This window comes from Lissotriton helveticus, chromosome 9, assembly GCF_964261635.1.
Source record: "Lissotriton helveticus chromosome 9, aLisHel1.1, whole genome shotgun sequence".
NCBI classification, from domain to species: Eukaryota; Metazoa; Chordata; class Amphibia; order Caudata; family Salamandridae; genus Lissotriton; species Lissotriton helveticus.
The window spans coordinates 776720347-776747191 of NC_136070.1; the positions used below are offsets into that span (position 1 = coordinate 776720347).

At 48.0% G+C, this 26845-nt stretch overlaps 1 protein-coding gene across 2 annotated transcripts in view; it reads right to left on the minus strand.

Annotated features, from left to right (window-relative positions):
* Positions 1-26845, minus strand: part of EXOC3L2 (exocyst complex component 3 like 2) — a 547377-nt gene that overhangs the window by 391207 nt on the left and 129325 nt on the right. The window contains exon 1 of one of the 2 annotated variants that reach the window (XM_078660901.1): positions 11233-11427. The exons of the other annotated variant lie outside the window; for it this stretch is intronic. The gene's annotated coding sequence lies outside the window, so the exon portion shown is untranslated. Of the gene's footprint in view, positions 1-11232; positions 11428-26845 lie in introns of those variants that run through there. 2 annotated transcript variants of the gene reach the window in all.

Sequence of the window (26845 nt, forward strand, 5' to 3'; positions counted from 1 at the left end):
CAGAACCACCTTCTAACAGTGGGGCATTGATGCAAGGTGCCAGAAGTTTAAAAAACTGAGCCGGGCAGGGATCGCCATGTGACCCAGATTTGCAAGTTAAACGTTTTTGCCGCGAAACATCAAGAGAGAGAGGACGGAATGTGGTCATTGTATCATTGCTGACCGACACAGCCGTAGGCTTTGAGGTGGACTATGAGGTGGGGGGTGGGGGGGGGCAAAGGTTGTGTATATAGCTTGGATTTTATCCTGAAAGAAATCTGTGCACAGGGAAGCGGTAGGGAGAACTGTACTGGCAGCGGCGGCTGGCTTGGTGAACTCTTGTACAATTTTAAAAAGAGTTTTAGCTGAGTTCCCCGCTAAGCGGATCTTATTGGTGAAATAGTCTCTCATATTGGTGCGCTTGAGTTTGTGAAAATCTTTTAGAGATTTTTTTATATGCCATCTTAGCAGCAGGGTCATAGGATAATCTCCAGAAGTGCTCAATTTTTTGCAATGGCTTTTCGCAACCGAGCTCAGGGGAGAACCAGGGGGCTGATGGTCTCTGCCTAGAAGAGGAAACCGGTCTAAGGGGAGAAACAATGTCTAAGGCTGAAGATAACCAGCTAGTAAAGCTTACTGAGTCTATGTCAGGGTTGCCTGACAATTGGAGGGGTGTTGTGGAGAGTGCAGGTGTAATACTATTTCTGGTGACGTTACGCTAAATCCTTCTTTTTTCCAAGATTTGATGAGGTCAGGAAATCGGGAGTTCAGTTCCAGGCTGTAAGGTACTAAAACATTATCAGACCAGGTGAGGGGTAAGGGATGCACTGCTTTCAGATTCGGGTTATTAGTAAAAAATAAGGTCTAGGGTATGGCCAGCAGAATGCGTAGGGCGATTAACCAGCTGTGTCAAGTTAAGGCCGTCAAATGTATCGGCCAATTGACTACCATTGGTGCCGTTATCATCATCCATATGGACGTTGAAATTCCCTAGAATCGTAAAATTAGCAAGCTTGAGCAAAAGGTCAGCTGCTGCACCATAAAGTTCTAACCGGTGACCGGCTGGGGAGTTAGGGGGTCTGTAGACTAAGATTGCGGCCATGGCAAGGTCTGGGGCAATCGTGACACGGAAGAACATGGCATCTAGGGGCCCCATATTCTCGATTTTCCAGTGTGAAATTTCCCAGCCCGCTCGGAGGATCAAAGCCAACCCCCCCCTTCAGTTTTGTTACCAACCCTGTTGACCCTAGCAGCTGGTATCCAGCCAGAACGTCTAGCGTGAGGTCAGGGTTAGAGCTATCTTTGATCCATGTTTCGGTGAGGAACATTAAATCCCTGGAATGTGTCTCCAGAGCGAGCCAAATTTCATCCACGTTTCTAGGGAGGGATCTGCAGTTAATCAAGCAGGCCCTTATAGGGGGGAATGAGTCTGAGTCCAGTCAGTAGGGGCAGGGCTTAGAGATAGAACAGAGATGTGTTGCAGGAAATGTTACACAGGAGAGTATTGGCAGATGTAACAGTCTGTTAGTGGGAGAGACTCCATGCAGTCATGTTTGAAGGTTTGCTCACAGCACCCTGATCTTCGTAGTCAACAGTTGTGCCCTGGACCAGTGGGTGTACACAGGGATTTCCGAAATGGGAGGGTCAGGTAGAAGAACCTGCCCCGATTGGGGGAAAAATTCCCTGAGAAATGCCCTATACAGATTCAAATTCAATCACAGTTAGTAGCGATGCTGGACGTAAAACAAATTTACATATAGTTTAAAAGCCACAGTATTTAAAGAGTTTAAAAGGTTTAAAAGAATGTGCCTGCACCTATGGCAATTAGCAGCCTCGAGCGTACAGCGCTGCGGCTCCGTTCAAATGTATCACCATGAGTGGGAAAAAGCTAGTGCGCTGCCCCACAATGCGCCTGCTTCTGCCTATACAGTGATTTCCGGAATGGGAGGGTCAGAAGGGAGAACATGCACCTGATCCGGTGGAAAATGTCCCAGAGAAATGCCCAATATAGATTTAAAATCAATCACAGTGAGTGGCGATGTGCATAAAACAAATGTGACACAGTTTAAGACACTCTGTTACCTTAGTACTTTGTTCTGAAAAAAAGCTTTGCAGACATAAGCAATAATGAATAACCTGTTACGTAATGGAACTTTCCTATTGCAGTTCCCAACTAAAGCAATCCAGCAATATTATAAACTGCAGCATCAGCATACGGGCATACGTCGCACTCTGGCCTGAACATTTATCACCTATAAATGTACTGGGCTGTTGCTGCTTTTATCAGCCAAGCCTTGATTCACTGACGAAGAAGTAATCTACTGTGGGCACCTCTTCAGGCCCAGCTCGCTCCTTCACTTACAAAATAATCGTTTTCTTAATAGACCAACACTGGGCTTTTGAGGGAAAATTGCTATATTTTTTAATGAGACAATACCAGGACTTCTCGGCATGAGATCCTTGTTTTAATAGGGCTAGACAGGCACTTTTCCATATTACGGTTACATTTTTAGTAGGCACTTTTCAATAGGACTCCTGATTTTCATTAGGAGAGTGTCAATACTTCTCAGCCAGAGTGTTATATTTTATGAGGAATTAAAAGCACTTCGGAAAACCTCTGCTGTGTTTTTAAGAGGACAGTACCGGTACAGATTAAACACCTGGGGGCAGATTTACAATAACTGGCGCATCCCTGCATCTCAGCAGGGATACGCCAGTTATTGTGCGTCACGGCTCCGCCACCATGGATGCTCCGCATTTACAATGCGGCATACCATGGGGCAAAAACGGACAGATGCATGACGCATCTGTGCCGTAAAGGCGGCGCATTGCAAGCGCGAAGCAGTTCCAGGAAGGCTCTGGGGTGCCCTATATGCTGTGTCAATCCTTACGCCTGCTTCAAGCAGGCGCAGGGTTTTGACGCAGCATGGGCTCAAAAGTGACTGAGTGAAATCTTGTAGATTTCATTCAGCCACTTTTAGTAGGCATTCCTGCGCGGGAATGCCAACTTCTTGCGCAAGGCTTAACAAAGTGACGCATCTCCCAGATGCGTCATGTTATAAATACCCTGCAGCATGGCCCTGACTTTGCCCCGTCGATGCATCACAAAAGTGATGCAACTGCGGTGTAAAAGTGGCGCATTGGGCTTGTAAATCTGCCCCCTGCATTTTTCTATAGCACAGTTCTTGCAATTCTCAATAGCACTGTTATTTTTTTTATAAAACTGTAGTATTTTTACAAGGGCAGTGCTTCCAACACTTAGAAGGATTATTATATTACTAATAGGCACCACTTCTCAGAAAGACCTCTTTTTTTTTTAATACAACAATACTGCGATTTCGCTGCAGAACTGCTATACTTTTCGATGTTCAGTACTGAAACTTTTCACCAGGGTTGCCAGTAGGTAGTTGTAGGTACATCCTATTTTCCATAGGAAAAGTGTTTTTTTCGGACTGACTTGAAAACTTGGTGCCGTTTGTCGAATCTTCACAAACGTTTCCCCAAAAAAGTGCCCAACTTTGCCTAGTTGTGCATGGAAAGTTTCAGCATGATTCATCAAGTGCAATTCGGGAGAAAAAGTGTGTTTTCCATGTTAATTCCCATTAAGATTTTAGACACAACTACAGCCCGAACTACTAAACAGAATTACACCAATTTTGCCAGAAAGCTAAATCTTGGTCCATAAAGTGAACTTTTTGTGATTTGGTGCAAATACATTCAGTCGTTTTTCAGATTAAAGGTGCATGGTTACCCCTCACCTTTTGCCTGTTATCTGATGCAACTTGACTTAATGTGCCCTGGGTCCCTGCCAGTCAGGTTTCCAGGGCCTGTTTTCTTTCCCAAAATTGTACCCTTGTGTGAGAAGTTGGCCTGGCATATGATGTCCACTATTCTAGTGGGCACCTTGCACCAGTCCAAACGACCCTTATTGATGATAGGTTTAAAGTCAACCTTATAGAAAGCTATCCTAGTGGTAGCTGTGGAGAGAAGCCTTCGGGCTAAGTCTTCAAAGGAATGTAAAGCAGCTTGTTTTATTAGATATAATCTCTGAAATGACCAAATGAAAGTACACCACACAAGGTAATTATCAAATATATATGTATTTATTCTCAACACAACCCCTCTAGTCTCTTTATGAGGCTAGAAGTAAAAGTACAATACCAGAACTTTAAATAGCACACAGTAAATAGCACAGTATATGTTTTGCCCTAGGGGCCTCACAAACCATATACTAAAATAATGGTATAAGAACCACGTGAGGGATAGAAGTCAGGCCTTAGACCTGTAGAACCGCTGGGGCAACCAGGAACCACCCAAGGTAGGGACGCAGGAGACCCACGGGGGACGCGTGCAGTGTCTAAACGCAACTGCAAATCACCATTGACTTTCAATGGGAAACAAACAAGTTACAATTTTAAAGATTAAGGACACTTAGAGGTAAACTACGATGGAACCCTTTTAGACTTAGACACCGACAGTATGTGTCGGGTTTCGTGGATCGGAGATCTGAAGAACCTGAAAGCAGAGGGAAAGAGTCTGGGTCACTAGCCAGTGACCAGGATGGCGACAGGAAGATGCCAGCCGAAGTTGGGTGCTTTACGGTGAAAGAGGTGAAGCTTGACTCTTCAGCCACGAGGGCCAGGACACGTCGACCACAACCAGGAGCTGGATTCGAGCTGTCCCATGAAGTATGTCGAGTGCTGCAGCGTCAGAATCCAAATTAGAGCCAACAACCTTTGGCAACAGCAACCCACGCAAGATGACGAGATTGGCTTTGGTGCAGACCAGCAAGGTCTGAGGGACTCACTCTTTGGAGAGGAGTCAGAGCACATCTGGAGCAACCAGGAAAGCTCAAGAAACAAAGGATTGTCCTTCGTGGGGACCCACTAGCCAACGGACTAGAGATCGCGAAGGAGCATCAAGGGGAAATGCAAAGAGCAGGCCCACTGAACACTCGTGGAGTGTAGGCCTCTGAGCTGCAGTGCAAAAGGTGCTCGGGCAGGGGCAGGGGCTTCAAATAACCCAATGCACAACTTCGGGAAACTTCGGGAAGTAGGTGCAGCTGCAAACTCGCAGGATGTCCAGGAGTTCCCATCCCACGTCTCTCGTATCAGCTACAGGTCTCAGCTCGGCTGGGAACTCTTGTCAGCTTCAGAGATGTCTGGAAGTCCATGTCCTGTGTCGCAGATTCTTCTGAATCCGGCGGGAGCCTCGAAAATGCAGACCGGCAAGATGCTGCTTTGGTGCCTGCTTGAACAGGGAGGTCACTCCTTGACCTCAATGGAGATTCTTCAGTCTTTCAGTCGAAATGAAATGTCGAAGGTCCAAGATTTCTTCTTCAGAGTTTTGTCCAGGGTAATCTAAAGTCCTGGGGACTGGGTTCCTGTACTTATACCAAGTTTAGGGGATGGACTAATTCTAGGGTCCCACCTATGGAAGGACCTTGGGAGGGGGTGGTTACACCCCTTCCCCTTTGTCCAGTTTCACCCCAGAGCTGGGGCTGAGTGCCCCAGTAACCGGGTTGAACTGGGAAATGCATGGAGCACCTTGTGTGCCCCAGGCAGTGTCTGAAAAGCATTCACTGAATGCAACCCACCCTGCTCCAATACACTAAAGCCTGTCGGACAGGAAACCTATTGTCCAGGCCTCCCCTGCCGGAGTTTTATCCAGCAGCAGGAGGTCAGACTTTTGTCTTTGGCAGCAGCATCCATTTTGTGATGCTGAAGCTCTTTTAGACTTTAACCGGGTATACCAGTGTGTACATGTCTTCTCCCTCTAGAAGGGTGAAATTCTACCCCCACTACCAGAACTGGTGGGGGGGGGGTAGGATTCCAACACGACATGTTTTGATAAAGCCAAACCAAAGTTAGCATTAACCGCGAGGATTATAATGCACTTAAGAGTATATGGTATGGTATGGATATATCATAGAAGAGCTATAAGGAGATATTTCCGAAAGCTGAGGAGGGGCTCAGTTCATGCTAGGGCACCCTCCCACACAAAACCAAGCACTCTGCCTTCAGGATTGTCAAGGGCTGCCATAGGAGTGACTTATAGGTTACTATGTGTCTATATATATATATATGTAGATATAGGTATACTATATCTAATTAAGAGGTGCTTACACCACCTTACCCAGGCTGCAAGTTCAGACCTGTGGTGTCATTTTGAAGGCTGCCCAGGGGTGGCATAATACATGCTTCAGCCCCAGGTAGGCCTCTAGGTTACCTATGCCGTGGGTACCCAAGGTACCATATACAAGCACTCACAAGGGTAGCCCAGTAACCAATCTGGTATGTACCTAAAGTACATACAATCCATTTTATAGAGAAAGCAGATAGACAGATACCCTGAATAGCAGGATTCCAGTCCAACTAAGTCAAAAACCAGCAAAACACCAGGCAAAAAGTGGGGGTAACTATATAGTCAGATTCCACCTTCCTACACCTTGTACCCACAACTGACACATCTCTGGTAACAGGTAAGCCCCTTGTAAAAGGTACTATGGGTACCAAGGGCACTGTGACCAGGGAAGGCCTCTAGGTTCTGCAGCACCTATTGTGCCACCCTTAGAGACCCTGAACCTTGACACACACACACTGCAATTGCAGGCTGTGTGTTTTGGGCAGGGAAAAGCGAAGAGACGATATGGCACACATCCCTGAGTGATATCCCTGCAACCCACTGCTTGAGGCCTAGGTAAGTTACCCCTCTAGTAGGGTGCGCTAGCTCTTAGGTGGGAGTACAGTGGCAATAGTCCTGCACCCCTACAGTGTCTAAGTCCATTCTTTGACATTGTAAGTGTAGGAAAGCCATAAAGAGTATATGGTCTGGGGGTTGCTGATTATGAACCCCACAGCTCCATAATGGCGTTACTAAAACCTGGGAAGTTTTGTAGCAAACTTCTCAGGATGTTAAACCCCCATTGATACCAGTGTGGGATTTAATGAAAAATGCACGTAGGGGGCATCTTAGAGATGACTCCTGAAAAACGACCAGCCCTGGTGTGGTTCCTGAATTGTTGCCCACCATTTGCCACCACTAGGCAGGTTTCTGGGCCCTTGGGCAGAGAGCCTCTGCGCTCTGGGTCCAGAAGGAAAGCCCATTCTGGGCAGAGGTGTTATGGCTCCTCATTCAGTATGGGCTAAGTCGTAGAAGAGGAAGCGTCAAAGGCCTGTCGCCTTTGTAAGCTGTCCCTGGTCTTGATGCCCGCAGCAACTGGCTTCCACCCGTTCTGCCCCGTTTGGGCAGGAGAATCAGTGGGAAAACCAAGCTAGGAGGAGAGGTGTGGCCACCTTTGCCAACCCCACCCCTCAGGAGAGGGAGGCGAGGTGAAGCACACATCTCGTCCCTTCACTAATTTCCATCTTGAAGATGAGGGGATCCAGCCAATTAGGGAGAAGCTCATGCCCCCTACCACTGTGGGCTGGCATAATACGGGGTGTACCCATACCAAGGAAGGGACACATTGGTCCACCTGCACACCCCTTTAGCTCCCCTAAATTTGGTATTTAGGGCATCCCTGAACCTTGCCTCCTCGGATTTGAGGAAGAAAGAAGACGGACTGAAGAGCCGTGCTGACCCAGTAAGAAGAGAACACCAACTGCTTTGGCTCTAGCCATAATGCCCTTTCCCAACTCCGACCTCACTATAGCAAAACACCGGGGTGTCCAGCAGTCAGCAGCCCCCCAGAGTCCGGAGGACCTGCCCTGCAACCATCTATAAGACTCTGTCTCCCGTGAGCACCGGATTTGCTCAACCAAAGACTCACCCACAGATTCCAGATCCAGGCGGCTCTGAGATTTTGCACCACTTCGCACCCAATGCCCACGGCCTGAGTTCGAGGGGCCCATTATCAAGAGGAGGTCTCCCCAGCAATCCTGACCTGGGATCTTGTGATCCCCGACCTCCCTCAAGTTTCAAGCCGATGCCTGCAGCCTCACCCTGAAGGGTTCCCCCGACCGAGACTGGAGCGGGTAGGAAGAACCCAACACCAAAAGACCCATGGACACGATGCCCCACGGCCTTTAGTGGCTCAACCGGCTGTGTCCAGGCATCCCTGAAGAATCCAACTTACCTCTCCAGCTGGTGGTCACCTTCAGAAAGTCTCCCTGCCCAAGTCTGCAGCATCTTTGCCAAACTGAAGGTCTCCATTGGAATCCACAGGGTCCCCAAAGTCTTCATGGCACACTGCACCCAACCGCCCATCTGCCACTGGTGACGCAGCTCCTGTGCTGATTGTTGGAACCTTCAGTGCTGACCTTATCCCCAGGGACTATGCTCTCACACCAGAGTGTCCTGCTCTTAAGCAGCCCCTTACTAAAGGCCCCCTAAGGCCCATTGGCTAACATTGGGCCCCTGCACGCGGCACCCGGCTGCCCCAGTGCCGTTGGTGGTGCAACTTGCGTGCCTACCTAGACCTTGGGGAATCTTGAGCCTAAACCAGAAATCTCACACTCGTAACTCGTTTACTTACCTGAGAACCGTTAATCCTTTTCTCCGATATGAACAAAAATTATGAATTATGTTCCTAAAAATGTTGTCGAGTTGAACTTTGTATGAAAGAAAAAATAACTAAACAGCAAACCTTAAAACGTCTTATTTAGCTTGTATTTTGAGATCCCTGGCGTGGTATCTAGGCATATCACCTGAGTAGTTGATGTAATCTAAAACAAATCTAGAAGTATTCTAAAAGCAATTACTGTGTAATTTAACATGTCAAAACACCCAATTCAAACCTGTAACAATTGCAATTTCATCCACAACTGCATTTCATTGTAAAGTTTTGCATTTGAGAATAGGTATAAATGACCTATGTCAAGTCCTGCTTGTTTCTAGAACTAAAACATAAGTATATATTGTTTAAACTCACTTAATTAGTCTGGATTCTGTCTCAGAGTATGTGCAATCCATCCTTGATTGAGTGAATACAATAAATTCTTAACACACCCTCCTGATAGGCCTAACTACTCGCCCACACTACCACAAACAGATCTGTTAGTATTTATCTAATTTAGCCACTGCTATGCCTCTGGGGACTCCCTGGTATAGTATATACAGAGCCAGCGTCCTACTAAAAGACAAAAGAAATATAGATATCTGGGGATATGGACCATCCGCGGATCCCCGGCGGGGGATCTGTGAAGCCACCAGCAACACAGTGATGGGCTGGTTGCAACCTAAGTAGAAAGTTGCAGCCGCCATTTTAGATATTGGGGATTGGCCCCCAGTTGCAAAAATTCAGATGTAATTAAGTGCAAAGGTCAGGTAAGGTACCCTGACCCCATAGGAGCAATATAAGGGTGTGTGAGGGACCCGCTGATGGGAAGGTGCCTGAATATTGCAACCAAAGTATTGCCTAACAGATATTGTAACCTAAATATTTTTTTATATATTACCTCACTGGAGTTAACAATCGACAACCTATAGTTTTGTGGACGGTATTTAGGATGCAATATTTCTATCACATTCGAGTCGTAAATGACACAAGTGTCCCGGGACTAGGTAGATCTGCCTACAAATGTATTTACTGAAGAAAATGCCCGTGTTTGGAACTCGGTTGCTGAGAGTGGCCCTCTTCTCCCTACCTTTACCTAGTCGCTGGGAGAGCAGAGAGGCAAATCGGACTGCAGAGAGGAAAGACCATGGGGCTCGAGGTGTCTCGCTCCGAAATGGGTCTTCTTGAGTGTATGCACCAGACATAGCAGAACTACAGTGGCAGTGATTGGGTGGTTGAGGGGGTGAGGAGGGCCTTGTCCTGAGATGGAGTTAAGCTGCTGGTGGAATATAAAAGGGCAGATGCCACAAGAAACAACGGCGTGGAGCTCCCTGGACAAACGAAAAAAGATACAGATTCTCTGCAACCTAGTATGTTACTGTTACATCACATGCAGAGGGCTGCCACGATGATACCACCTGGGTATCTCTGTGCTCCAGCAGCTCATATGTGATATTATTGATGAGCTTCCTCAGTGAAAGGCTGATTAGCTCCAAAATGTCCAACAGTAGGGAAATAGGGCCTGATCAGTACATCACTGGATCTCTCGTCACGTGGCAGCTAGTTTACAGAGTGTGTGAATACTGTCCCTGAATTTTTGGCAATCTATGATTGTGAGAGACACAAATGAGTCAGTCCCTGGATTGAGGTGGACAGATCTGTGGGAAGCTTGCAGTGGCAGTGGAGGGGAGGGACTGATGCACGCATGCAGTCCTTTGAAGATAAGACTATTTACAATGTCCGGCCTCTGGAAGGGGTGTAGACAACAAACAGGAGAGGCAATAAGGAAGTCTAAGTAGATGTGTAGATGTGACACGCATAGGGTTTAAATACATATACACTGAAGGCCTGCTCACGGGTGGAAAAAGATGGGTAAAGAAGGGCCTTCAGAAAGCGAGGAGATTACAGATGAACCCCTCTGAGCTGACGTCACCGCTGCTGTAAAACAGAGCCCATTGACTCAATTAGTGGAAGCGCAAACAAAGGAGGCAGATAAAAAACAATGGCCACCCTCAAGTGCTCCTCCACAAACACGTTCTCTGCTGAGCCAATCGCGTCCGCTTGTCACAGAGGGTCAGTAAATACGATTATCAGGTGACTTTTGACTTGTTAACCATCATATCTCCACCTCACCTCCTGCTTGGTAGGGAATATTCTAGATAGGGATAGTCCAATGAGCTATTCAGCCACGGCTATTGTCTTTTCACATAACTGCCAGACAACAGATGAGATTTATTATTTGACACTGCATGGTAGTTTAAATAAACACGACTGTTAGGGATATTTTCAACCTCATAAACAAGAACAAAGTAGGTTTTACCATAAATGTACGTTATTGTAGCATTTATATAGTACTTAAACCGCAGGTGGGCTGCTGACGTGCTGGCACGCAGGTAGCATGCTGCTACACCATGCAGGATGTGTGGTCGGAGTATTGCGTTAGCATTGGGTATGACGCAGTGCTTAGCAGAGTGTGGTGAATTAAAGGAGCGCGACGGATAGAAGCGGGACCTAGGTTTGACATATGTTGGCAGCATTGGCAAAGTGTACAGGCCCCTTTGTGGTTTTTGATCGACTCAAACACTAAATAAAACAAACAAGGCAAAGGGGTTATATAATAAAGAAGACTGATACAGTGATTAGCAAGAACCAGACTGAAATTAACCCATTAATCACAAATCAGAAAAACAACAGACCCACGGATCACGGTCGATTATAACGCATCGGAAACACACGAGGCGTCAGGCGCTCCCTACCTGGACTCCCCCACCTCTCTTCATAGCGCTGCTCCGTGTCGAGACTCCTCTGGCAGGCAGCTAGACGGCACTGAAATGCAGGCCGTCAGCTCTGATGAGCTATGACTGCAGGGAGGCGAAGGGCTGCGCTCTCAGAGGTAAACTCCTCCCAAGTCCTGACACCTACCACCTGTCCCGTTGCCTACCACACATCTCGCCACCTTCACGGATGTAACAGCGCCTCCAGCCATAACAGGGATAGTGCAACCTGTTTTTGTGCCAAGCCCTCATGTACAAGTTCAACACGACGCTTCGTTATTGTAATGCCTTTATTTATTCACCTCTGGCATGGTAGATGTTCTAACCTACGTAGAGCTTTGGGCGAATTACATTTGCAATCTAGCCCTACCACTTTCTTATGCTCGCACTCTTTCACTATTTTGCGTCTGACCGAGCGAGTAAAGAGAGGTGTAGGGCACATTATCACTCCTTGGTTTCCAGAGAGAAACCTACCGCAGCATTTGTTTGGTGACAGAAATAATGGATAAGTGATTTCAAACGTCACCAGCTGCCAATTAAAGAAAGTGTTAAGGGATTATATTCATGCAGGCATTTTTAATATTGCTCTTATTGGTTTTCATGCAACAACTGCCTTTTTGCAACAGACAGCACTCATCGATAGCAGTCTCTCCGACGACTTTCGACAATGCCCGTAGGAGTCAATAAACGTCCCAATTTTGCTATAAGCGATTGTAGTAGAGACCAGTAGCACTACCAGAGGACAAAAGAAAAGCGCAAAGGTTTAATGCAAGAGAAAAAAATAGCCGCAAAATACCCTAAACATATAAAACAGTTGGGTACGAGCTCTGGTAGTCCTGGGGTTAGGCAGCTATGGTCATTTGGGGGTTTTCAATTACCACTGCGATCATATTCGGAGAATTTTAACGGCATATATGGATGTTTGCAACTCTGCGCTATCTACCACTAAGGTATTTAAGAACAATAACTTGGGGATTCGGTGTGCGTGGGGGGCTTGCGGTTATCATTAGCCAGTAAAGGCAAGCCCATCTGCGTCCGTCCGCGACCCGACCATGACCAGCGCCAGGTACCCCGGACCTCCGCACAGCCAACGCTATGACCAATCGACACTCCACGCGCTCAACCCAGGCCGCAACAACAACTGCAGGCTAGCATCACCAGCCAACACCCACGAATCCTTCAGCTGTCACCAATACTGGCACACCTACAGCACCACCAGGAACACGGGCCCAGCACAACCCGCCCACAAGAAAACACCCAAACCGAAGACCCTACAATGCATCCTCCTTAACGTCAGATCACTCCACAAAGACGCCACTGAAATCTGGGACCTCCTCGACAGCAGCACCCCAGTCGTAGCATTCTTCACAGAAACCTGGACAACACCACCTCGGGACAGGACATCGCGATCGTCATTCCTCAAGGATACAAGGCCTCGAGGAAGGACCGCCCCGGAGGAGGAATCGCCATCGTCCACAAATCCACCCTCCGCCTGAACACACTACAGACGAGCCCACAGTCCTGATGGAACACCTGCACTACAAGATACTGGCCAGTCCTACCACCACCCTCCGGGGAACCCTCATTTACAGACCCCCTGGACCTCTGCGGACCATTCGCCAATTCCATCACGGACATCATCTCCCCGCATGTCATCGCATCCACCAACTACACCCTGCTGGGAGACCGCAACTTCCACCTTCACAACCAACTAGACCCAACACTACATCCCTCCTGGATAACCCCCCAACATTGGACTTTACCAGATTGTGACCAAACCCACACACTCAGCGGGAAACACCCTCAACCCCCTCTTCACAACAGGAAACTCCATCACTTTCAGCCACACCACCGAACTCCCTTGGACAGACCATTGATGCATCCACTCAGGGCTTTAAGTGGGATGAAAAAACTGGGGGGGTCTCCCAAGGGGGCGTGGCCAATGTAATTGAGGGCGTGGATTAAAAACACGTAAGCTAAAAATGTGTGCTTAGCATAGTGTGCCGCCCGACTAGTATTTTGCTGTTTCTGCCATTGCATCCAGCTATATGACACAAGTAACATCATACCTACAACAAGTCAGCACTATTGGCTTTGTCAAAAGTTGTAAATTGCATAAAATAAATAAGCAGCAACTATGGTTTATAATACTGAAAACGCTTCCACTAAAAGCCCTGGTGACACCATGACAATGTTACTGCTCTTGAGTTTCAAAAAGAGTAGGGAAATCCAGAGAGAAAATGACTCTCTTTAAAGGATTTCCCTTCCCCTACAACGCTCGAAAAAACACGGCCAGCCTGTGCCAGGGCACAAAACAGAGCCCGATAGAGACCGGTTTCAAGGCCCCCTTTAAAAAACTGCCGGTGCTCAGAGCCGGTGAGACCCGGCCCACTTAAAGCCCTGCATCCACTTCACCTTCAGAACACCCACCATCCACAGACACCAGCAGCTGCTCCCACGATGTCCAGGCGCACCTGCTGCCACCTCGCGAAAGACCTGGAGGAACTCCAAATCCACAGACGCCCAAAACAACTTCAAAGCCGCCACCACCGCTCACAACCAGCTCATCAGAAACACGAGAAAAACTGCGATTGAAGACAGAATCTCCACACACGCACACAACAGCAAAGAGCTCTTTAACATCATCAAGGAGTTTGCCCAACCCACCAGCGAGTCGACTGACATTCCCCCTCACAAGACCTCTGCAACAAACTCAGCACCTTCTTCCACCGCAAAATCGAGAACATCTACGACAACTTTGATGTAGACAACCAACACACGGAACCCCCCGCCAGCCACCCGACACCCTGAAGCCAACGATTGACAGCTGACAGCCCTTACCACTGAAGACACACTGAAGACGATGAAGTCAATCCACACCGGGTCCCCCAACCATTCCTGCCCCAACCACATCTTCAACAGAGCCGCCGACACTATCGCACCCATGCTCCGCCACAAAATCAACCGCTCCCTGGAGAACGTCTTCTTCCCCGACGACTGGAAACACGCCGAGATCAACCCCCTCCTGAAGAAGCCCTCGACGGACCCCACAGACCTAAAAAACTACAGACCCATCTCCCTGCTCCCGTTTCTAGCTAAAGTTACCAAGAAAGCCATCAACAGCCAACTCGCCACCTTCATTAAAGAGAACAACACGCTCGACCCGTCACAATCTGCCTTCAGAAAAAACCACAGCACAGAAGCCGCCCTCCTAGCCGCAACAGATGACATCCGCTCCCTATTGGACAAAGGAGAAACAGTTGCCCTCATCCTCCTCGACCTCTCAGCGGCCTCCGACACGTTATCCCACCACACCCTAATAACCAGACTCCAAGACGTAGGTATCCGGACAAAGCCCTCGACTGGATCTACTCTTTCCTCTCCGGCAGAACGCAGTGGGTCAGACTCCTCCCTTACCTCTCGGACCCTACACCAATCACCTGCGGAGTCCCCCAGGGGTCCTCCCTCAACCCACTGCTCTTCAACGTCAACATGGCTCCTCTTACCCCCATTGTCAGAACCTACGGACTCAACATTGTTTCATAAGCAGACGACACCCAACTCATCCTCTCCCTATCCAACGAAGCCAACGCAGCCAAACACATTTTCCAAGAAGGCATGGAAACTGGGGCCAAATGGATGAAAAGCAGCTGCCTACAACTCAACACTGACAAAACAGAAGTACTCATCATGGGCCCACACCCAGATGCCTGGAACGACACCTGGTGGCCCCCCGCCATCAGTAGCCCACCCACCCCAACGGACCACACATGTAACCTAGGAATCATCCTAGACTCCAAGCTCAAAATGGACCGCCAGATCAACTCCGTCACATACTCCTGCTTCTACATCCTCCGCCTCCTACGTAAGACCTTCAAATGAATGCCCCTTGAGCACAGAAAAAATGTCACTCACGCCCTTGTCACCAGCAGACTCGACTACGGCAACGCACTCTACGCCGGAATAAACAAAAACCTCACCCGCAAGCTACAAAACATCAAGAACGCCGTGCAAGACTGGTCCTCAACTACCAAGGCACTGCCACATCTCCCAACACCTGCGCACACTCCACTGGCTCCCCATCGAAGCTAGAATCACCTTCAAGATCCTCACCCACACACACAAAGCCCTCCACAACACCGGACCAGCATACCTCAACAGCCGAATCAACTTCCACGCACCCCAAAGAACCCTACGGTCAGCCCAGCTCTCTTACGCCGTGGTCCACCGCACCAGAAAGACAAGATCAGAGGCCTCTCCTTCTCTTTCCTCATGGCCAGAGCATGGAACGCCCTCCCGCTCCACCTCAGGCAGACAACATCACTCCCCATCTTCACGAGAAACCTCAAAACCTGGCTCTTCGTCAGACCCCCTCCTTTATGGACTGGAACCTGCACCTCCCCTCCTCCCCAGTGCCTTGAGACCCTTACGGTTGAGTAGTTGCGCTTTAACAAACCCATGATTGATTGAGTACTGAAGCCAAATCTATACATCTTAAACTAACCACGATCTTTATCAGTATAGAAGTAGCAGAATGCATAGCAAGCATGTTTCTGGAGTGTGGATGGTCTATCTCTACATAACATTTTCACCCGCCCTATGTCATGCCAATAATTCACTAGATGCGGGCAATCGCGCAATACATGATAAGAACCTCCTTCCCCAACTCCACACTGAGGAGAGCAATTGGGTGCACTGGTGAATAATCTCCCTAATACTCTTAGGGCTTCTGTAAAAACCGGTATATTGCAAGTATGCATGCCGTGAGTTTGGGATGCATTGGGAGCATTAGTTAATACCACCCTCCACTTCTATCTGACTAAGTCTCTTTACACATCACTGAGCCAGGTCCCACAGGGATCAGTAGGCCAGTTTTTAATTTCCTTCAGTACTGCTTTGTATGATATTGTGATACATGGTGGCCTTCAGTCCATCGACTATTAGTAGTATGTTTTCTTTAATTTTCTTCTCAGTGTGTTCCATCATATTCATGCCTCAGAGGTCCTGCATTAGATCAAATCATTTCCTGAGCAGACCCTATTAATCGATCAGGGTTATTAAAGCGCAGCTACTCTCCTGCAATGTTCTCAAAGCGCTAGGGGGAGGGAGGTACAGCTCAGTTGAGTGCTGGGGTCATCAGAAGAGCCAGGTCTTGAAGTCTTTCCTGAACTGGAGCAGTGTAGGGACTTGCTGGAGGAGGGGAGGTCGTTCCAGGCCTTGGTTGCGAGGTAGGCGCAGATTTGTTTTCCCCATTCTGGTCTTGTAAATGCGTGGAATGGTGGCTAGAGAGAGGTCAGCTTATTGGAGGTGTCTCTTGGGTGCCTGGAAGGAGAGGCAATTGTTTAGGTACGTAAATCTGATGTTGTGGAGGGCCTTGTATGCGTGAGTGAGGAGCTTGAAGGTTATTCTTCTTTCGGTGGGGAGCCAGTGGAGGTCGCAGAGGTATTGGCTGATGTGGTTGTGATGGGGTATGTCTAGGATCAGTCTGGCTGCGGCGTTCTGGATGGTCTGGAGTTTGCGAAGTAGTTTCTTCTTGATTCCGGCATAGACGGCATTGCAGTAGTCCAGGCTGCTACTGATGAGGGCGGCATGACCAATTCAAATGGGATCCATCTGAACATTTTTCGAAGTATGCGGAGTGTGTTGAAGCAGGCAGAGGATACGATTTTGATCTGGTGGTTCATCGTGAGTGATGAGTCAAGTATGATGCCGACGTTTAGTGTGTGGTCCGTCGGGGGTGGGGTGTTTTCGAGGGTGGGGGGCTACCAGGTGTCAACCCACTTGAAGTGGATAGAGCCATGGATAAGGACTTCTGTTTTCTCTGAGTCAAGTTTCAGGCATCTCTTTTTCATCCAGGTGGCAACAGCTTTCATCTCTTATTGGAAGTTGTGCCTGCTGATGTTGGGTTCTTTGGTGAGGGAGAGGATGAGCTGGGTGCCGTCGGTGTAGGAGACGATTTTGAGCCTGTTTTCGATGATTGTTGCAAGGGGTACATGTAGATGTTGAAGAGGTTGGGGCTGCGGGAGGATCTCTGGGGCACTCCACATCTGGTTTGTGGTGGTTCCGAGAGATAGGGCGGTAGTCTGACTCTCTGGGTTCTGCCTGTGAGGAACAAGCATGCCCAGTCAAGGGCCTGTCCACGGATCCCGGCGTCGTGGAGTCAGTTGGCTACTGTGCGGTGGGAGACGGTGTCGAAGGCAGCTGAGCGGTCCAGGAGGATGAGGGCTACCATTTGGCCCTGGTCGAGGAGGGAGCAGATTTCTTCGGAGACGGCGGGTAGGGTGGTCTCAGTGGTGTGGTTCTTGCGGAATCCAGATTGGGAGATGTCCAGAACATTATTGGCTTCGGTGAAGTTTGGTAGCTGGGTGTTTATGGCCTTTTCAATGATCTTGTCTGTGAATGGAAGCAGGGAGATGGGCCTAAAATTTTTGAGGTCCATCAGGTCTGCGGAGGGTTTCTTTAGGAGGTGGTTGACTTCGGCGTGTTTCCAGTTGCGGGGAATATGGCAGTTTCGAGGGAGCAGTTGATCGTCCGGCGTAGTTTGGGTGCCATGGCCGTGGCAGCTCTGTGGAAGATGTGGGGTTGGCAGGGGTCTGAGGGTGCTCCGGATTGGATGCTCTTCATGGTCTTTAGGGTGTCTTCTATCGTGAGCAGGGTCCAACTGAGCAAGGTGTGTTGGGTGGTGTCACTGGGGGTGAGAGCTGGAGCCGTGCGGAGGTCTTGGTTATCAAATTTGACCCTATAGTCTGGTCGTGGCACCTTGGAACTCAACAGAATGGGTAGCCTTACCCAAGGGGGTCTGTGCCGAAATGAAGGGAATCCCTAGTAGAACCCCAGACCTTAAGTGGTGATGTGGACAGTGAGACCTGGCTGAGAGGGACCAAAATAAGCGTGTTTTCCAGTTGGAGGGAGATAGTACAATCCAAACCCCACTCCCCCCATCTCAACTGGACAATCCACCTGTCTGAATTGGGAGGCATTTGAGGGGAAAAAGAAACCTATGCAGCCAAGCCGGCTCACATATTCAGTCCCACAGGACGGGTTTGGGGGAGCGTGTGCACTCTTTCTACACCAAGTCATGGCAGAGTAGTGGCAGAGGTAGAAGATAAATCATCTGGATCGAGGGTGGTTCTGTAGGAGGCTATGGGAGAATATGCAAGGGTAGTTTCTCCTTCTGATGAAGGGTTGCCCTCAGGGCACAAGTCCTAAAAAGAAGTGGGGGACTAAGCTAGTTAGGCCGTATGCAAGTGACATCACAGCGCATGTGGCATCACAGGAATTGAGACCACAGAAGTGGCGTCAGTGACATCAGATCTTAAGCCCTCATATGTATTTTTAACAGGTCTATCATGAGTACATTTAAGTGCATTTTGAGTATACATGCAAACCTTCCTGCTTTTGGGAAAAGATACACACTTTTGTAAGCTACACATATAACAATGTTGCCTTTTGTCAGCGTAAAGCTTTCTTTACCCAAGGATGGAACAAACTAACTCTACCACCAGCCTACTCACCCAGGCAAAATATTCCATATGCAGCATATTTCTATTTAGATGCTATTGCTTTAGCTGCCTGCACTGTCTGGAGGGGAGACCACTCTCCTACGCAAAGTATTCTTACTCAGTCTTACCCACCTGCACTCATTTTAGGCGACTGGCTTTCATTTTACACCAATAGACCATGACCAAAAGAAAGAAAAGGGGATGAAAACACAACCTGCAAGAATAAGCAATTATAGGGTAGGAAAGAAAAAGGTTATGGCAAACCTGGCATTCAGCAATAAAACCCTAAGAAAAAGTTTGGGTCTCTGCATTAATTTTTTTACAAATTGCACACTGCCACCCAAAATGTCATCTCCACTTTTAGCAGCAGACATATCTCTTGTTCTTATTGTTGACACAACTATATCTAAACCGCCCTCGCATTTACCAATGCAACCTGACAGCTCACCCTGGAATCAGTACCATCAGAATGTCCACACAAAGAATGAACCATAAATTTCAAAGTAAGAGGTATCCACTTCACATCAAAATAAGTGTAAGGTGCACAGTATCCAAGGATGAAATGGAGATGGTGACAAAGGTAACTCACAAGAAAAAGGCACATGCAATTCCAGCCCTTACTAGCACTTTCAAGAAAATATTGGCCTTCAGAAGGAAAAATAACTAGTTAGCATTGAAAAACTGCCCAAGTGGGGAGATGTAGGAACAAGCGAGAGACACCACAAACTATGGGCAGTAATCAGACTCTACAGTAGACTTTGCTCACTAATAATACCTTTGCATATCTTACGCAAAAGAAACAATTGATGGACGAATGCTGAACAATGCAAACATTCACCCCCAGTCACAAGGATCTGGGTTAAATCCATCATTCTTTTGCTCACCACACCACCCCAGTTTGTACCCAGCCATATGCAAATCAGTCTTGACCCTGTTGCTTGTGGGAACAGTCCAGCCCGAACTGCCAAGCCGGGTCCTCCCTGGACCGGAAACAAACATCCTGGGACCGGTTTCATGGCATCACACTTCATCAGCCAGGCTAGCTTGAATCCAGTGGTGTAGTGAGCACGGGACCCACGTCTGGGCATACCCTTCCCACTTAGGGCGACATATGCAAAGGAAACAATGTTAGACATGTTACACTGACAACAATGTGCACCAGAGACGGCGTACTTGCCCTACCTGTTTAGAGTCAGACTGGCCTGTGGGCTTGCCCATTCACTGTAACCTCATACTGAAGGAGCCAGCCCTAGGTAAGCCTATATGATCTTTCATTTCATAGATAGCATAAGTCTGAATTACATCAGTCTTCCAGACCTACGAGCATCATAACAACAAAGCTAAGCAATGTTTTTGTGTTTTAATACAGTACATTGCAAACTTAGCAACATCGCTGCAGTACGTAGGTGTGAGAAGGGTAAAAAACTAAACCATCCATTCTTTGGAAGGGTAACAACTTGGCAAAATTTAACACAGTCAACGCTCCGGCGTACGCGGTAGAGAGAATCTTTTTCGAGGTCCACCCTCTGCTTGATCTCCTTTACAGTAATTCTACTTTGAGGGCCCTTCCTCCGGCCTGCCGCACAGTGATACAGATTTGGCGGACCCTGGGTTGGTGGGGCATGCTTACGCGTGAGACCCCCCTCTGGCGGGGCACGTACCTGCGACCGGTTGCGACTCTGCCCGGGTTTCGCAGATGGGATGATATTGGAATTTCAACTTTGGTCGATGTAATGCGCGGGCCCACACTTAAATCTTTCCAACGGCTGCAGGAGGAGTTCGACCTACACAAGTCTAAATTCCACAAATACCTTCAGCTTCGCCACGCCCTGTCTCCCCTGATCAAGGACCTGACGTCCTTGCCAGAATTCCATCCATTGGAGGGTAGGCTGTTGATGGGGGACCTCGGGGAACATAAAATTCACCAACTCTATCAGACATTGACGACTCATTCCAAGACAAACCTGCATCGGACAAGAGCGGCGTGGGTGGCAGACGTGCCGACCCTTTCGGATGACGATTGGTCAGAGGCCCTCGCTAGCCCCAGGGGTGCTGCGGTGTCATCCAGGTACCGCCTAATCCAGTTCAAGTACTTACATCGAGTGTATTACACCCGCCTCCGACTCTGGAAGATGGGGGCTATTGCGTCCCTTACTTGCCTTAGATGCCACTCTGCTGACGGCACATTTCGGCACACTGTCTGGGAATGCACGGCCCTGCAACATTTTTGGTCGCGTGTGTTGTCCTGCCTGGGGTGGGTGCTGGGATGGGACCTTCCTGCTGACCCTCGACTGACTCTTCTCCATAGCACGGACGACAATGGGGGGAACATCTACAAACGTCATCTGTTATTTTTGGGACTCACTTTGGCCAAGCGCGATATAGCGCAACAGTGGTAGTCCTCTTCCCCCCCGGGGGTGGGGGCCTGGAAATCCGCTTTAGACAGATGTATGTCGGCTGAAGTGGCGGTGTTTCAGGCTCGGGGGTGCTCGCGGAAGCATGGGAAGATCTGGAAGGCGTGGGCTGCCTATCGCGGCATAGACCTCTCCACATTATCACCACAGGTGGAATCAGACCCGATAGACAGAATTACTATTTAGTGACTCTCCTCCTGCAGAAGAAGTTAGACCAATTAGGAGATATGCTCGTCTGTTTTTATGCCAGTATAATGTTTTTAGTGAGTAATGCGGTGCACGGGGAGGGGGTGGTGCTTTGGGGGGTGTTGTAGGCTCAAAGTAATAAAGCTCCTTAAATGTTGCATACATCAGCTGTTTCTGTCGTTTGTAACCTATGTCTCGCATGAGCTATGTATGCCCGGGGTCCTCCCCGTTTGTGGCAAAATTTCAATAAAATCTTTTGTCAATAAAAAAAAAGATTTAACACAGTCATATCCAGTGCTCTCGAATTTCCAGAGTTATAAAAATGCCTCTTGTCTTCCTTTCAAGGAAAACAGCTCTTAAACATTTAGTGATTGGAACTGGTAAATAGAGCACCCGTTTGGAAATAATTTTTTGTTGTGGTGTGACAGATTTAAATACTTTTGCACAAAACTGAAATGTTTGGGTCATGGAGAAGCAAGCAGGATTATGCAAGGCAGAGTTTATTTGAAGTGAAAAGTGTACTGTTGCAGCAATTGCCCGCCATCCACGCTCCAACCTCATATGCCAAGAATTAAAGACAAAGCATTAACCTTTGATGTAAAACAGGAGAAATAGGAGAAATAAAGCTATGCCCATCTAATTGATGAAATGAACAATGTAAAAGCAGAAAACCTGGGATCAATCCCAGCTTCCCAGCTTGACCAAATTCTGTGGTCCTAGGCAAATCTCTCTTGTGTTTGATTTAATAGGCTGTAATGTTGTACCATGTATAATAGAATCTAGGATGCGGGGAAAGGAGGAACCAAATAGGTTCACGGTCGGCAAGAGACATTTGATGAAAGTTTGACTACAAGATCCACCTGCCTCCTTACCTTCATGGAGCTCTAAATAGGTCTCTACTAAAGAAATACTAACATAGCGAGCAAATTGGTTGGTATGTTTGGCATGTATGAGTATGGTGAATGGAAATTTCACAACTGAATGCAAACAAATAGGATACTAACAGAATTCTTGTGAGGTCCTGGTGAGGCATTGGTGTGATAGCTGAAACATGTTGACCCAGGGTTACAGAGGAGATTAGTTTTCTTATTGCATCCCTATCTATTTTTAACTCTATTAGGGTGCCCTTTGAAAATAAAATTACCCTCAGAATGCCCTAGACTATTTTAAATCTAGAATCCCACCCAATAATCAAAGAGCTTCCTTGGCGACCAAGGTTGAGCAAACCCAGATACATTAGGTATCTAGATGAGGACTCTATGATTAACCTTGCCACTTGGAATTCCAGTGGGTGAGAGCCCTTTTAATACCATAGGGTGATCCTCTTGGGCTGGTATGGAGAGACAGGCTAAGCACAGAATGGGTTCGCTCCTGTGGTTTTTCCATGGTTAGGTGTTTGTTTAGGTGAGCAAACCCTGTATCACTTCTCACTCACTTCTTCTTGGAATATAGTAATAAGAATCTAAACCACATATATAATGCATTTGACACTTGACTTTCATGTGGCTTCTACCTGTCAGCTACACTCTAACCTCATGCACCAAGAATTAAAGACAAAACATTGACCTTTGATATGAAATAGGAGAAATAAAGAGAGGTTTATATAGTGGCTGCATTGCACAAAGTGAATTCAGAAAACCTGTGTCCTGCCCATGACCTCCGAAGCCAGGTGGGGCTGTGGTGATGATTAAGGGATGTCGTCCTTGTGCATATCTCTATCGAGAAGAGGGCCATCACACTGTGCAATGCTATGACCTGAAGGAGACATTTTCCTGTGTGTGCTGTCACAAACCCCATATGCCAGGAGGTGGGCCGTTGTGAAGTGAGAGGGCTGTTGCCCTGGAGAAGCAAAACGGGTCATAGGATGCATGTTTCCAGTCCGGGGAGGACCTCGCCTGGCAGTTCGGGCTGGACTCTTCCCATGGGGAACAGGGTCAAGACTGATTTGCATATGGCTGGGTCTAAACTGGAATGGCATGGGGAGCATAAAAACAATGGATTTGGGCCCAGATCTCTGTATTGGGGTGAATGTATGACATTGTTCAGCATTATGTCCATCAATTGTTCTTATTGCATTTGTCACCCCGAGTGGAACGGGTATGCCCAGATGTGGGTGCCGTGCTCTCCATGCCACTGGAGTCAAGCTAGCCTGGCTGATGGGGGGTGGTGCCCGAAACCGGTCCCAGGATGCTTCTTTCCGGTTCAGGTTGGACCTAGCTTGGCAGTTTGGGCTGGACTGTTCCCATGAGGAACAGGGTCAAAACTGATTTGCATATGGCTGGTTCAAAACTGGGGTGGTGTGGTGAGCAAAAGAACAATGGAATAAACCCAGATTTTTGTGATTGGGGTTGAATGTTTGCATGGCTCAGCATTCCGTCCATCATTTGTTGATTTTGCATTTGTCACCTTAAATGGGAAGGTTATGCCCTGACGTGGGTCCTGTGGTCACTGCGACACTGGATTCAAGCTAGCCCGGCAGATATAGGGTGATGCCCCGAAACCGGTCCCAGGATGCTTGTTTCCGGTACAGGGATGATCTGGCTTGGCAGTTCGTGCTGGACTGTTCTCATGAAGAAAAGGGTCAAGACTGAATTGCATATAGCTGGGTCCAAACTGGGGTGGGGAGGTGAGCAAAAGAACTATGGATTAAACCCAGATCTTTGTGACTGGGAGTCAATGTTTGCATTTTTCAGCATTCCGTCTATTATTCATTCCTTTTGCATTTGAAGGAGAAGCAAGCCATTACTCATGGAGGAAGAGCAATTATTCAACTACCCAAGAATCCGGGAGGACCCAACACCTGCTGACGGATTCAGGGAGGCTTACTACACAGACAGAGGAGCATGTGGATGCCTGCCACCTCTACCGTAGCATCCAGTCTTCTGCTCACCACTGGGCCACAGACGTGAGACAGGGCATTCCAACGCTAGTTAAATGGATTACTGCTTTGAAGACAGATTATTATGTTACTTGCAGTTGAATTGTAATCCTTCTAAAATAGCATATTGAGCTATGAAAGACGATATGGGGCTCCTGCCCCTTGTAACACTCACTGTTAAATGTAACATCCTGTAAATTGATGTACAAACTCATGATTTTTTGTATATGTAATATGTATGTATGATGTAAAGGGTTCTGACACCCTGCATTGGAATGAGTAGCACTATACAAAGTAAATAGTGGTATTTACATTATTTCAAAGTCTCCTCGTGGGTAGTAAGCGCTATATAAATGCAATTTATTTTGTGTACTGTGAGAAGTTGGCCTGGTTTATGATGTCCACTATTCTAGTGGGCACCTTGCACCAGTCCAAACGACCCTTATGGTGATGGTTGTAAAGTCAACCTTATAGACCAGCTATCCTAGTGGTAGCATGGACAAAGCAGTCTTAGGATAAAACTTCAGAGAGCATGTGAAGCCATCTGTTTTACCATATATAATCCCTTGAATACCAAATGAAAGGACACCCACAAGGTATATATCAAATATATATGTATTTATTACTAAGACAACCCCTCTGCACTCTTTATGAGGTCAGAGTTCGAGATACGTTACAAGTTACTCATTAAGCATACTATAAGTTGCACAAATACAATTCTGCCCTAGGGGCCTCACGAACCATATAGTAAGTAACCACTTCAGGAAAGGTGAATAGGCCTAGGGCCTAGGGAATTGCTGGGACTACACTACAGGACCAAAGGTTTGGAAGTAGGAGACCCACGGGAGACGCGTGCAGTGTTGGAACACAGACTCAAGCTACCATTGACTTACAATGGAGAACGAAGAAGTCACAAAGTTACTGATTAGGGACACTTCCGGGTGGACTACGGTGAAACCCCTTTAAACTAGGACACTTGGCTAGGTAATACCCACGGGAGCACCGGAGTACACGAGTTACCTCACCCAAAAAAGCCGGGTGCATAGGTGTCTTTTTGTGACGGGTTTCGTTGATGCTTTCAATGGAGACCTGCAAAAGAAGTGCTGCAGGCGGCCGAAGGAAGAGTGTCCGGGTGGATCCAAGGGTGGATCTAGGAGCTGAAGAACGTGAAAGCAGAGGGGACAGAGTCTGGGTCACTAGCCAGTGACCGGGATGGAACCAGGTGATGTCGCGATGCAAACAGGTGAAGAGGTGAAGATTGTCTCTGCAGCCAGGAGCTGGAGTCGAGCTGTACCACAAAAACTCTAGCTGACTGCGGTGTCGGTATCCCGGTTGGACCCAACAAGCCTTGGTAACCGCAACCCATGCAGGATGTGAAGATTCGCTTCAGTTCAGACCAGCAAGGTCTGAGGAGCTTCTCTTTTGGAAGGAAGCTGGAGCAAGCCCAGATCAATCAGGCAAGCATTGAAAATTAAAAGGATCGTCTTCAGGGGGCTCACTAGCCAACAGGCTAGCAACCGGGAAGGCGCGTTGAGCTGAAATGCAGGAGCGGGCCTCACACGGCACTTGTGGAGCGTGGAGGGCTGAGCTCTGGTGCAAATGTTGCTCGGGTCTAGGGCTTCTCGTGCCCCAATGCACAACTGCGAGTTACCTCAGGAGTCGATGCAGCAAGCAATTTGCAGGATGTCTTGGGAGTCTGGTCCCACATCTTTCGTGTCCGCCACGGGTCTCAGCTTTGCTGTGGATGTGGGTCGGAGTCCAAGAAGTCTGGAAGTCCAGTCCTGAGTAGCTGAGTCATCGGGTTCCGTCGTGAGCATCGACAAAGCGAACCGGAAAGTTACTGGTGGTGCCTGCTTGAACAGGGTGGTCACTCCTTGACCACAAGGGAGATCTTCTTCAGTCTTCTAGTCAGCATAGAATGTCGAAGTCCAACAGTTTTGTGTCGTAGTTTCTTGCCAGGGTAATCTGAAGTCTCTAGACACAGCTCCTAACTTTATACCAAACTAAGGGGCTGGACTTCCTGCTAGGTCCCTCCTATGGGTGAACCCTGAGAAGGGGGTGGTTACACCCCTTTCTCTTTGTCCAGTTTTGCGCCAGAGCTGGGGCTGGAGTGCCCCAGCAACTGGTTTGAACTGGGCTATGCATGGGGCACCTTGGGTGCCCCAGGCAGTGTCTCATTTTGCAGCCCTCCCTGCCCCAATACACTAAAAGCCTGTCTGGGGAGGTGCTAGCACCTCCCAAGGCAGGAAACCTATTGTCCAGGCCTCCCCTGCCGGAGTTTCGTCCAGCAGCAGGAGGTCAGACTCGTGTTTGTGGCAGCAGCATCCATTGTGTGATGCTGAGGCTCTGTTTAACTTTAACTGGGTAAAGCAGTAACCAACATGTCTTCTCCCTCTAGAAGGGTGGAATGCTACCCCCGCCGCCAGAATTGGCGGGGGGTAGTATTCCAAAGCGTTTGACACCTAACACGACATGTTATGATGAAGCCAAACCAAAGTTAGCATTTAACCGCGAGGTTTGTAATGCACTTAAGAGTATATGTTATGGCTATATCATAGAAAAGCTATAAAGACATGGTTCTGAAAGCTGCAGAGGGGCTCAGCTAATGCTAGGGC